The sequence below is a fragment of the Ursus americanus genome, chromosome 17 (assembly GCF_024610735.1).
Source record: "Ursus americanus isolate L20-20 chromosome 17, mUrsAme1.1.p, whole genome shotgun sequence".
Classification (NCBI taxonomy): domain Eukaryota; kingdom Metazoa; phylum Chordata; class Mammalia; order Carnivora; family Ursidae; genus Ursus; species Ursus americanus.
In genome coordinates this window covers 22,277,415-22,290,131 of record NC_142143.1, presented here as the reverse complement: position 1 = coordinate 22,290,131, position 12,717 = coordinate 22,277,415, and the positions used below count along the sequence as shown (strand labels likewise).

Below are 12,717 nucleotides of genomic sequence, written 5' to 3'. Positions count from 1 at the left end.
TTCTAGGGGCACCTGGCTGGCTCAGTCAGCGGAGCATCTGACTTTTGATCTCAGGGTCTCGAGGACAAGCCCCAAATTAGGTGTAGAGCTGACATAAATCAATAATAATAGTATATTAATTAATCCATGTTCTAGCAACTACCAGCTGTGTGACCTTGGGCAATTTAGTCAAATTTCGTAAACTTCAGTTTCCTCCTCTATAATGTGGCAATAACACCTGTACCAGGAAAACAATATATTTTAAAGTGGCTGGCACCGTGATGTCTGGCACTATTCAGTTCTCCATAAAGGATCATTGTCAGGAAGGCAGCAGTTACCACCTCAAGTTCAAACTGGGAAAGGGACAGAGAATGGAATCCACACGGACTAGGAGCAGTGTCGTGCGGACGGGCCAAAGAAATGGTTTCATGGGTCTACTAAAAGGGGCCTGGTTGCCTTTTACCCTGCTTAATACATGTGGACAAGGATCTAGGTGACTGCCACATCCCAAAGTGATGCAAGACTCTTTGAGGGCCTGACGTCCTCCTCCACAGCACAAGTTGAGCCTCCTTGGCAATCCCATAGCTTACTGTGTTTCTTCTCTGTTCTTAAAGGTATCTGTGTGGCTATCAGCACCACAGCGCCCCCCGGCACCCTTACTACCCGACATATGTAAGCAATCCAAGAATGTCCACTGAGTTAGCACTGGCGGGTAACAGTACTGATACAAGGCTGGGTGCTCTGAAAGAGTCTTGATTTCCAACAGTTGGGGTCCATAACCCTCACTTTAATTCTCACATCTGTCCTTGCTTGTATTATTTCTTTTACTTTAAAATTTGGGGAATTATCTTGCTGCAACTACAAAGTAAACCAGCTTAAAGTCCACAACCTTAGACTGCATAAAATTTCTGAGGTCCACAAACCTAAGAGAAAGGTCAAACTGCCTTCTGTCCCCTCCCCACTCCAACCCCTGCTCCCCCAACAAAAGTTTCTACAAAATCTCACTGGTAGTACGTCGACCACTAAAAATGGCTCCTTTTTACATATAGTTTCATCCATTCTCCTACAGAAGTGGGGAAGAAAGCAAACGGTGTTTCATAATCATATATACATCCACCACAAGAAAACTTCGTTCCTCCTAGTGAAGCCGATCTCTGTGTTTGCAAAAACTCAATTTGCAGCCTGGGAAAGTGATATTTATTTGAAGGAGCTTATTGCCGAAAGTGAATCATAAATCTGCTGGCTGTTGAGACTTCAAGGCAGGAAGAACAAAGGCAATTATTAGTCTGAATGTTCCACTGACGATATGAAATCTTTGTCTTTCAAAGCATTTGTTTAAGTAAGAAAAAGTTTGCCCAGCCTGGAGAACGTTCTATTGTGGGATATGAAACTTCTGAAACCTCTGAAGCTTATTTATATATTTGCTAGGCTTCTCTCTGCCAACTTTCTCCTCTCCCAGAGCGTCCGTTAATGCTAAGAAAAGCCTCCAAAAAGCACACATTATAAGCAGAGAAAAATCTTAATGATGTAATATATTTGGCAAATCTGTTTTATCTACCAAGGAGATTTCCTTCCTCTCTTCATCACGCCTTTCTTTCCTTTGTTTGGTTTTTTTTTTTTTTTTCCTTTTAATGTTCTTCTTGATTCATCTTAGGGAGTTTATTCTTCTCTCCTCTCAAAAATAAAAATAGAAACCCAAGCAATCTTTTGAATCTCATTCTCTTGCTGTCGTTTTCTATTTCTTCCTACCTATTCAATTTCTTTTTTCCTTTTGGGAAACCAGGGGGACTGAGGAGAACTTAGGAGCCCTGTGTTAATTTCCCTTCTCTTGCCCAACCAGAGGGGAAGCCTCCATCGCAAAACCCAGCTCCCAACTATGCACATGTGGGCAGCGCGCTTTGTAGATGGTCCTTGGCCAACGTGCATGCCAAGTTCGCCTCCCCCTGCCGCCCAGCATACTCCTTCCCTCAGCTGGTATGTGCTCACGATTTGCTAGGCCATCCCAATATAGACCTGAACAGTCCCACATCCGCTGTCAGCTGTAGAGAGCGAGAATTTTTCATCATCCAAAGCATTCTAAATCCAAAAGGTTTCAGAGCTACCTGGACAATTTCCTCCTGACACTAGTGAGGTCAAGTGCCACTTAAATGCATTTGCGTATCTTTGTACAGAATTGGATTCTCCTTCCTGTTGAAGCTATGCGACCCAAAGCACGCCTGTGACCCGAGATTCTCTTCACACCTTGCTAATCAGGGCATGGTGTCTGGGCCAGCAGCGTGGGCATCATCCAGGAGTTTGTTGGAAATGTAGCGTCTGGGGCCCTATCCCTCCAACCTACTGAATCAGAAAGTTCATTTTAACAAGATCTCCAGGTGGCTCATGAGCACGTCAGGGTTTAAAAAGCTCTGTTAACACCAAGTGAGTACGAGGCCCCTGGGGTTGGGGTTGGAGAAGGGGGGTGGGGGTGCTGCACCTGCTAAGCCTGCTGCTTCTCTGTGCCGTTCCCTCCGCTGGGTGGTTTGTAACTCTGGGGTGTCACCAGGCCCCCACCCATTTCCCCATTCCTCAGTGTGTTCACCTCTCCTTCTGCAGGTGACACTGGACTACCTGGGCTGTGGTCTCTGTAACTGCAGGTGACACTTGCGCATGGGCTGACCCTGCTCTCCCCTCCCTGCCCGCTCTGCCCTGTACCTGTGTGAGTTGTTGTCACGGAGACTGATGACTTGACATTTACAGTTCCTTCCCCAGAGAGGAGCACAAGACATTTCACAAAAACTGCATGTAATCCTCCTCAATCCCCTGCAGAAGGGACGGGGGGTGGGATGCATTTTATAATAATCCCATTTGATTCATCCCATCTATACGGTATTCTCTCCCCTTTCTCAGTGGATGGAAAACAGATAAGTAAAGATGCACTGCCCCAGGGGAGGTGTGTGTGTGTGTGTATGCATGCAATATTTGTGCATTTAGAAAAGGCATCTAGGTTTAAGCAACTTCTGAAACAACTTCAGATTTTTCATAGAATTCCTTCCAAGTCCATGGCGAGAGGCCCTTGTCTGGGCTTCCCACTGCCCGCACTGTAAACCCTGGCTATGCGCCCGAAGCCAGTAACCTCAAGCACCCGTATTCCCACAGGTGCAAGGATGGGAGACCAGGCACAATGAATGGATCCCTTGAGCTTTGTGCCAGCTTCACACTGAAGACACAAACTCAAACCACATCATTAGCCTTTCATCGGTACTCTCCACACCAAGGCAGTGTAACCACTTCTCCAAACATACCTGTGCATTTGAGGTCCTTGTTTTTTTCTGCATTTCTCATGCTCCCAAATGGCTGCCAGTACTAGGCCATGAGTTTGGAATCATGAGTTCTTCCTTTCTTTTCTTTCGAGCAGACAAGAATGCAGCAGGGCAGCCACTGGCTGGTGCAGACAGTGAATTTCTCCCAGACATCAAGGGTTCCCAGTTTGTTGTGGTTTTATGCCTCTGAATAACCCAACATCGTCCTGAATAACCTGTCAGGCTCCTCAGCTTGACACTCAGCACCGGAGCCCAGTGAGGAGCACAGCGTCTGGAAGCTTCCAGATGGATTACATCTCCTGTCAGGTCACTGTTGGGCATCCTGCCTCCTCCCAGCGGCACTTGTAAGAGATGTCACAATGTGTGCTTTCTGACAGGTGGCATCAGGCCTGGGGTTTTTTAAATACCTGCAAAAAAAAAAAAAAGAAAGAAAGAAATGCCTTATCCTTCTACCTTAACATGGCCACAAACAGTTTCTCATTTGCCTCCTAAAAGTGTACACATAAGAAAGATGGAAACAGGGGTGCCTGGGTGGCTCAGTCGATTAAGCATCTGCCATTGGCTCAGGTCATGATCTCAGGGTCCTAGGATCGAGTCCTTTTCTCTCTCTGCCTGCTGCTCCCCCTGGTTTTGCACTCTCTCTCTGACAAATAGATAAATAAAATATTTTAGGGGCGCCTGGGTGGCACAGCGGTTAAGCATCTGCCTTCGGCTCAGGGCGTGATCCCAGCGTTATGGGATTGAGCCCCACATCAGGCTCCTCCGCTAGGAGCCTGCTTCTTCCTCTCCCACTCCCCCTGCTTGTGTTCCCTCTCTCGCTGGCTGTCTCTATCTCTGTCAAATAAATAAATAAAATCTTTAAAAAAAAAAAAAAAGAAAGAAAGAAGGAAGGAAGGAAGGAAGGAAGGAAGGAAGGAAGGAAGGAAGTAGGGGTTAGGGGGAAGGGCGGAAGAGGGGAAGGCAAGAAGGTAGCTACCGAATCACTGTGCCCCCCATGTGCTGTCTGTTGCATGAAGCATCAGGTACTCGTGAAGTCTCTGGTGTGGCCTCTGAAGAACACAGTGGGCGCCCCCCCCCAAATCAGCACTGAGCAAGAGCACATTTGCAAACTCTGGGACCCCTGCTTCTCTCAGGAAGCTCCCACCTATCACCAGATTGAATTACGAGCCTTTTCTCCCTGGCACAGAATGAAACATGGCCTCTCAGAAAGGAAATTTTGTATCCAAGATTCCGTTTAGTTTAAACCCAGTAAATTCAGCTGAAACCACAGGTGTGTGCTCCCGGCAAGGAGGAATGCCATTGTTTTACCAGGCCCAGCAGGGAGCCGTCACTTAGACTCTGGCCTAGGATATGACTTTTCTGTGAGTCTCCAGGCTTTGGGGGAAAAAAATCCAATTTGAATATTTTAAGATCCTTAGAAGGATCTGGTTGGTAACAGGGAGTGACTTGCTACCCACAGATTAACTCAAATGGAAATTAAGGTCAGTCTAAATGACCCTTGTGCGTATTTCTGGACTAGGCCCAAAATGGAATGTTCTCTCACAGTGCATTTTCTAACACCGTTCTTTACTAAAGAACAAAATCTAAGAACATACCTCATTTTAGTCCTCAGTCCTAATTCCGCCCATATTTAGCTACCAAATTGGATGGCGTGCAATCTGAGATTGCTGCGGTTTTGATTCTGCCCATCAAATATTTGCTGTCCCTACCGAGGGCTTGGAAGCACTGTGGAGGATACCAAAGTGTGAAACTCAGTTTCCTACATGAGGGTGTACCCCACATAAAGCCAGGCTGGCCTCTTCGCACCTAGAAGTCAGCCCTAGCCTGGAGTCTCATTCAAAGAAATACAGTTAGAAACAACCAAGAAGCAATTTTTTATCTTTATGAAATCTATTAAAATTGTCCAGAGATCTCACTGTTAACACACAGCAAAACTGATGGAAACCAGCTCTTCCTGCAAGAATCTCATTCATGTGTGTGCATTCTTATGCCTTGCTCCTGCCCCCAACGACCCTCTCTGCCCTTTCCAAGTTCCCAAAACCTCTCAAACTCAGCTCCCACAAAACATCTTCTCTGTCTCCCTTCCCACTGGGTGTATCTGTTAGTTTTCTCTTGTTGGTAGTTCTCTGATATTTCCAGTGTAAACCTGGTGGGCTTTTCCCAACTTCTCCGGTCTCCCCATCATCCAGGAGCAGTCATTGCTTGGCCCAGGAGCCCACCTGGCAACACGTCGTTGTCCTGGGGGAGTCAGCAGAAGGTGCTGGCTGCTTGGCTGCTCCCCTCAGCAAGCTGAGGGCAGGGGGGATGCGATGAATATTTAAATGATAGTTTTTCCCTATTAGGAGAGAACGATTTAATAAATCCTAATTGAATACTCATTTGGGGGGGCAAAACACAGCCCAATATGAACTTAATTGATAACACAGACATGGCCCCTGGCCTCAAGGAGCTTACTGTCTACAAAGGAAGGCAATTCCCAATAAATGAGTCCTGCAGCCACTAGTGGGGTGGGACTCTAATCCAGATGTCCCTAATGATGTAAATTAAAGAAGTCACATCCCATTCCACATCCAGTGTTAAGTGAGAGACCTCTTCAAGATGTCTGCAAAGTTCCCGGGCAGAGGAAGACAAAGAGAGAGATGTATTTTCCTGCCTCTGCTGAATCCCCGTTCTGTGCTCTATGCCTTGAGGTCATTCCTTTATCTCCCTGATTCCCCACTGAAGCAACAAGAGAACAAAGCCTGTGAAGTGTAGCAAAACTTTTGCTGAAGTTTTCTAGGTCATTGTCAGAGAGTTATATTCCTGCATGATGCAGCAAATAACTTAAAAATTACATAGTAGTCAGCTCATCCTAAAAGTCCTTCTGGCCACCATGACACAGGATTTCTCACTGGTCTCCCTACTCCAACTAGCATGCAGACATGGACCATCTTGCTGTTTCACATGTGTGAAACACACACACACACACACACACACACACACACACACACACACACACACATTCTAAATTCCTCTTACTCTGTTATGCACAGAAATTCAGCTCTCTTCTCCCCTTACACCCAGACTCAGCTCCAGGCCCAGCCCTAGATAACCAAACCCTTCAGGTAGTCAGACAAGCAAAAGAACTAACTTCATGCTCAAAAGCAAAAAGAACAACAAATGTATACTTTCCTCCAATTGGATCTACCCTCTTACCAAGTAACCAAAAAAATGACACCAACACTGAATGATATAAAAGTTGTCCCTTTCTGTATAATAAGGTTAGACCAAATATTCTCTAAGACCCACTAGAATATAAGTTCCAAAAGAGCAGGGATTGTGTCTCTTTCTCTACTATATCCAGGATCTAGCACAATTTTGTCTCAACAAGTAAGGGTTTTTTAAATAATTTATTAAAGTCTCTTTCAGTGCTGACATTCTATGAGTCTTTCATATTTGCAATTCTTTATTTTTATTTTTCATTTCATACTTTTCTCACATACAGAGAAAGACTAGAAGAAAAATCTTAGTCCAAAGAGTTAAAGCATTAAATTTGTTTTTATTACTGTATCAGGATTATTTCAGCAATGAATAACTGAAGAACCAGCTAAAAATGGCTTAAATGATAAAGAAATGTATTATTCAGCTGAATGCAAAGTTCAAAGATGATATTGTCCCAGGATTAACCAAGTCACCTGCTTGACAACATTATCAACATTCAGGTTCTTTCCATCTTTCTGGTCTGCCATCGTCGGTGAGGCCCTTCAGAACATCTTCTCAGAGCTGCAAAATGGTTGTAGTCGCACCGAACCTCATACACACGCACAACAAAGCCCTTCTCTGGGTCCTTCATTAGGAACAGAGATAACCTTCCCAAACGCCAGTCTGTGGACTTTGTCTCACATTTCACTGGCCAAAATCACATTTTACACTCAGTCCTAAGCCAGTCAATGGCAAGGGAGATGAATGAACCATGGCCACCTGGGACTGATCAGGATTCAGCCCTTGGACTTGGGACGTCAGAGTCCCAGAAGATCCCAAAGTGCTTAAAGAAGATGGTCACTTTTTACTGGAATAACATTTGGGGTGGTAGCAAGGATAAAGGAAGGCATGTCTCTGGGTGGTCAACCAACAGCATATGCCATAATTACTACGATAAAAAAAAAGCCATTCCAAATATGATGAGAATTATTTCGGGGGTGGGGGGAGACTAATTCCAAATGAAAGAAATGTTTTTTCAGATTGCATCATTGATGAACCCAAAATGTCAATACTGATCTCTTTTTCTACAAACCTTTAATCATGTTTTATGTCCAAAGTAATTGGGAGTATTAGAGGAAAAAATTGCTAATGTCCCCCTTATGTTCATTATTTAGGATTCCCGTTTTAACCGAAAACTTTCTGAGGGATGTATTCCCTTCCCCTAATGCCATGACACTGAAACAAACGAAACCACAGGCAATGGATCACACCAAACTCTAAGAAGCTGTTATTTGCTTCAAATGCCATATATCCCACCCTCTTAGAAGTATTCGTTATCTTGTGGAAGTTTCTCTCCTGGATACCAAGATAGAACACATTGGAGCTAGTTGTTAATTCTAGTGACCACAGCAAACAGACACTGAGGCTGTAAGTACAAAATCAGGCCATGTGGTGGAGACCCGGAGAGGAAGACAACATACCCTTCTGCGTCTCTGCTGTCCTTGAGAAGTCAAAGATTCTTCTGGATGCGGGTGACAAAAATCTGACCTAAGCAATCTTAAAAACAGGACTTTTACTGATTTACCGAGACATTCTCTGTGATTCTCCATAGAAAGGAAACTTCCTCTTAATTCAAATTTTTGTATCATCTTCTTTTAGGACTTTTTTTTTTTTTGAAAGAGCAAAAAGTTTAAAAGCATCCTACTTGCCAAATAGCACAGCATGATAAATATTATAGCACCCAAATTACCATCAGCAGAGTCCCAGTAGCTCACATCTGCTTGTGGAGTTCCCTCTACAATCAATCAGGTGTATTGAAAAGGTCTTTGTGATGCAGAAGGGAACAAAAGTCGCCTGTGTTTTTCAGTTTACTCTAATTTGTACACAAGATATAATTTGCTACACCACAGGTCTCTTGCTCAAAGAGATTCAAACCAACAAAAGCAAAAATAATCACTACTATTCTGAGACTGAGATAAGTGGTAAAGAATCTAGCTGTGATCAGCTGGGAATTACATTAAATCTAAACCATACAAAGGAGCAAAGATTTTTAGTGAAGGAAAATGCCTTAAAGTTTATCCACTGTAACCCCTTATTTCATAGATGATGAGGCCAGTGGCCTTGTAGTTAACGTGGCCAATTGGATACATAAGTTGATTTTCATTCCCTCTTCCTACCCAATTAGACTATTAGTAAAGGAACATGAAAGGTGTAAACCCTGTAGGCAAAGAGAACAGGAGTGGAGATACATAGTAGACAAGAAACCACAGTGAGATAGACGCGTGGTGGTCACCAGCAGACAGAGAAATCCGGAAATTAAGTGCCTCCAGAGAGAAATCCAATGGTGAGAAAACCTGCTTGTGCCTCTAACCCCCCAAAAAGGACGGGAATTGGTGAAACCAGTTATATCTGGAGGGGTGAAGGATGGGAATGAAGATCCAGAAATTTGATTAGAAGTCACGATTAGGAGCTGGTACATTTCCAAAATCCCCTTCCCAACTCTACTCAGCCAGGAGACTGTTCATCCTCCACTTGGACAGAAAGTGGGAGGTTTCCGCTCTAGAAACACTGAACCAGACAAGCTGCACGCTAGGGCCATGGAAGGAGGGATGAGGCACAATAGGGAATTACACTGAATTAATAACAATGATAATGATAATCGTTAAAATAGGTAACTCATTGAACACTGGTTATGTTTCAAATACTTTAGGCACTGCATTTGTAATTAATCACTAACCCTAACAAACTATCCCATAAAGTAGATACTGTTAGTGTCCTCATTTTACAAATGAGGAAACAAGTAAAACAAGTCACAAGTGACAGAGCAGAACTTTGAAACCAGCCAGTCCAACTTTAGTATCTAATTATTAACCACCATACAGGGGACGATCATACCCCAGTCATGGTTTCCAGAAAGCTGTGATTCAGATATACAGCTCCAACAATAAATTTTATGTTCATCATTATAGAAGTTGAAGAACCACAGAGAAAAGACCTACCAGTCCTGCTTGATCAATGTGACCAGTCAGCCCAACCCACCAAGCACACGGAGTTTTTACTCAACTTTTTAGAACCTTACAATTTAATATGAACAGATAGCCAAGGACACCATACACTTGAGGAAAGTCTGTAATGTGAAAAAGAGGAACCAAAATAAAGAAAAGAAAGGCAATTCAGAGAGAACAGAAACGACATGCAGAAGAAAAAATTTTAAAAAACTAGAATATACTCAAAGAAATAAGGAAAATAATCACATCCCAGAAATAAACGAAGGATGTTATTTAAAAAATATATATATGTGTGTATCTATATGTATATAGATACACATATATACACACACACATATATATATAAAGAGGGAAAATAAATCTGTACAACCAATATGTACATATATATATATACACACACATATATATATATAAAGAGGGAAAATAAATCTGTACAATCAATCTAGTATTCTAATATTTTTTTAGTAAGAGTTCCACAAAGAACCCCACACATACACAGAGAGAGAGAGGAAGAGAAAAGAAAAAATTAGCAAAGAAATAATACAAGAAAATTTCCCAGAACTGAAAAAAATAAAACTTTGAAAAGGACCTATTGAGTATCCAGCACAATGAACAACAAGAAACAATTCCAAGGTATGTCATTTTAAATTTCAGAATATCAGGGATGAAGAAAAGATCAAAAGAAACTTCAGCCAGGAAAAAAAAATAACATGTCCAAAGAATTAAGAATCAGAACGACATTAGATTTCTCAAGAGGAACTCTAGAAGTTAGTAGACTGGGAAGAAATAGCTTCGTAATTCATGAGTCTGAGGGAAAACGATTTCCAAACTAGCTTTTGCTATTTCTCCAGCCTCTCCTGCCCTGCCCTCCCCAACCCAATCAAACTTGCAACCAGCTTCAAATCTAGAAGAAATTAAGGAAATCCCCAGAGGTGCATGAATTGGCCTGAAGTGGATTTTGTGGGGGTGGGCGTGCCAGCCAACACTGTAACCCCACCACTGTGCTGTCACCATTCCAAGGAATGCACTCTGGGCAACTTTTCTATGGGGATTTACATCATCTCTTGCAGACCTAGACTATTCCACCTTTATGATAGGTTTCCAAAATCTGATCTTTTGGAGCTAATACATTAATTTCCTTATTTTCTATTGCTGCCCTAACCAATGACCACAAACACAGTGATATATAACAACACAACTTTATTATCACACAGTTCTGTAAGTCAGAAGTCCAGGTAGACTACACTAGTTTCTCAGCTGTGGGTCTCACAAGGCTGAAGTCAAGGTGTAGGCCAACCTGAACACTTTAGAGTCTGGAAGAGAATCTGCTTCTGGACATGTTCACTTGGTTGGTAGAATTCAGTCCCTTGTGGACGTGGGGCTGAGGTCCCCACTTCCATGAAGACTGTCAACCAGAAACCTCTTTCAGCCCCTACAGGTCTCCCTTCGCTCTTCGCACATAGCCACCACACTCATGGCCAGCCACAGCACATCAAGTCCTTCGTGCCCTTGGACTCTCACTGACTTCACCTTCTGCTGCATCTCTTCTGCTTCCAGCCAAAGAAAGTTCTCTGCTTTTAAGGGTTCACGTGATTAGATTGGGGCCATCCAGATAATCCAGATGATCTCCCTATTTTACGGTATGTAACCCTAATACATCTGCAGAACCCCTTTCACCACATTACAAAATGTGTTCACAGGTTTCAGGATTAGGGCATGGACATCTTGCAGGAACCATTCTGCCTACCACAGTTTCTAAAGGAAATACACTCAGTTTACTATGGCAATAGATGTATCTATTTAGTCCCTGGCCCCTCACATTGGCATAGGAACATTTGTACTTTCACATGTTTGTGATAAGACCAGAAATTACTAATACAACAAAATTTGAGTGCCTACTATGTCAAAACACTGGTAGACCTTGGGAATTCAAGGGATTAAAACACAGAGCCCACTCTCACGGTTCTCACAATCCAGCAGAGGAGACAGAAAAGTAATCATAAAAACATATGGAAAATACAGTGCAAGATAAACCAAAGGATTTTGAAAAGCACAGCAGTGGGGGACCAACCCAGCCTTCCGGGATGAAGAAAGCTTTCTTGAAGGAAGTGACACTGAAATGAATTTTCAAAGATCACTAGGAGGGATGTTGGTTAAGTGTGTGCCTTTGGCTCAGGTCATGATCCTAGGGTCCTGGGAGAGCCTGCTTCTCCCTCTGCCTGCAGCTCCCCCTGCTTGTGCACTCCCTCTCTCTCTGTTTCTCTCTCTCTGACAAATAAATAAATAAAATCTTAAACACACACAAAGATCAGTAGGAGTTAGCCAGGAGGGCTCTGGGAATTGGGAAGATAGAGAGAGGGGAAAATCAGAAAAATATAAACATTCATACACATTTACATGCAAGTATTTTAGAATACAAAATGAACACCTGGAAAGCAAGAATTCTTCTCTTACAAACATTGTAGGATTTTCTGGACAAAGTTCCTAAAGAATGGTATGACTATTAAAGAAAACTATATCTCCTCTAATAAGTTGATAATGCATTATATTCATGCACCATTCTAATATTTCCTAAACACTTGCATATATGTCATTTTATATTTCATCAGCCCTGTGAAGTGAGAAAAGCAAATATTGTTATTCCCATTTCATGGAGATGAAATATAGAGTTTAGAGGAATTAGGGACTTTTCAGAGGTGACCCACCCATCTCCTGATGGGACTCCAGTCAAAAACCAAGACCATCCAGACCCAGTTAGAAAATCCAGTATTCATTTCACTACAGTGGGCCACATCTACTTTATAAGTTCTATTGAATTTATTTAGATCTTTGCTTCAGTTTTTAAATGCATGTGATATAATTATGGATTTATGAAATACCTGAAAAGCCGCCAATTGATTCTTACTTTTTGCCTTTGAGCTTACTGTACAAAAAGGGAGCAAAATTATACCCTAACTAAGACATTATTGCTTTGTTGATTTTCATGTTTCCCAAAATGAATAATTTTTGTTGTTCCACTACAGTCATTAAAAGAAACAGAAGATCTGATCCGCAGAAACATTGTGATGGTGGCAGGGAAACATCCTAGAGGACATGCGGGCTATTGATATTCTCTCCTCAAACCCGAAACTCTCTGGAGAGCCATGAGAAACACAGAATCACAACAAAGACTAGAAAACAAATTGATAGAATCAGAGACGGTTGCAGACACACAAATAGCTTTTCACGCTGTTGCCGTTTCAGTTTGGGTT

The 12,717-nt window shown here is 42.6% G+C and overlaps 1 long non-coding RNA gene across 1 annotated transcript in view; it reads right to left on the bottom strand.

Annotated features, from left to right (window-relative positions):
* Window positions 1-12,717, bottom strand: part of LOC148108644 (uncharacterized) — a 436,992-nt gene that overhangs the window by 218,808 nt on the left and 205,467 nt on the right. Inside the window, exon 3 of the long non-coding RNA XR_015727120.1 lies at window positions 3,261-3,685. This is a non-coding gene — a long non-coding RNA (uncharacterized LOC148108644). The remainder of the gene's footprint in view (window positions 1-3,260; window positions 3,686-12,717) is intronic.